This window comes from Capricornis sumatraensis, chromosome 4 (genome assembly GCF_032405125.1).
Source record: "Capricornis sumatraensis isolate serow.1 chromosome 4, serow.2, whole genome shotgun sequence".
Lineage (NCBI taxonomy): Eukaryota > Metazoa > Chordata > Mammalia > Artiodactyla > Bovidae > Capricornis > Capricornis sumatraensis.
In genome coordinates this window covers 136,957,017-136,958,152 of record NC_091072.1, presented here as the reverse complement: position 1 = coordinate 136,958,152, position 1,136 = coordinate 136,957,017, and the positions used below count along the sequence as shown (strand labels likewise).

Here is a 1,136-nt window from a genome sequence, read left to right as displayed (position 1 = left end):
GAAATTTTTAATTTAAAAGTGAATAGATTAATTTTAACTCTATTTTGTTGGTCTTTTGAAATCTGGTTTCTAGTTTAACTTACTGTGGGCTTGCTTTATGGTCCAGCATATGGTCAGTTTTGGTAAATGTTCCATGCTTGCCTAAAAAGACCATGTATTCCGCCATTTTGGGTTATGTTCATCTTTTTAAGTTCAATAGTATGTTTTGGATTTTTAACATTTTTTTTTAATTGAGGTAAAAGCCACATAACATACAACTGACCATTTTAAAGTGTACATTCAATTGCATTTAGTGAATTCACAATGTTGTGCAATTATCCCCTCTTTCTAGTTTCAAAACTTTTTGTTACTCCAGAGGAACACCTTGTATCCATTAAGTAGTTACTCCCCATTACAAACTCCTTAATGGTAACCACTAACCTGCTTTCTGTTTCCATGAACTTGCTTATTCTGGATATTTCATATAAATGGAATCATATAAAATGTGATTTTTATGTCTGGTTTCTTTTACTTGGCATAATGTTTTAAAGGTTCACCCAAATGAATACCAGTACCAGCATTTTATTCCTTTGTATGATGAATAAGATTCTATTGTCGTGCCCGACTCTTTGTGACCCTGTGAACTGCAGCCCACCAGGCTCCTCAGTCCATGGGATTCTCCAGGCAAGAATACTGGACTGGGTTGCCATTTTCTTCTCCAGGGTATCTTCCCGACCCAGGGATTGAACCCGGGTCTCCTGCATTGGAGGCAGACGCTTTAACCTCTGAGCCACCAGGGAAGCCCTTTAACTTAACTTAACTTAACTTAACTTAACTTAACTTAACTTAATGTTTTAAAGGTTCACCCAAATGAATATCAGTAGCAGCATTTTATTCCTTTGTATGATGAATAATATTCTATTTTATACATATATTGCAAATTTATCCCCTTGTCCACTGTTATTTTGATCATTTTCATATTTTGGTTACTATAAATAATTTTGTCCAGAATGTATGTGTAAAGTGTTGAAGAAATATGTAATCTCAATTCGAAAAAAATTTATAAGGGACGAAACAAACTGGAGGTGAATAGTACCACAGTGGAATAATTCACTAGCAGAGTTCAATGGCAGATTTGAGCAGGAAAAAGAAAGATT

At 34.6% G+C, this 1,136-nt stretch overlaps 1 non-coding gene across 1 annotated transcript; it reads right to left on the bottom strand.

Moving 5' to 3' along the window:
* Positions 1 to 707: 707 nt before the first annotated feature.
* Positions 708 to 779, bottom strand: TRNAW-CCA (transfer RNA tryptophan (anticodon CCA)). The gene has a single exon. It is a non-coding gene; the product is annotated as a tRNA-Trp (tRNA).
* Between the last annotated feature and the right edge of the window lie 357 nt (positions 780 to 1,136).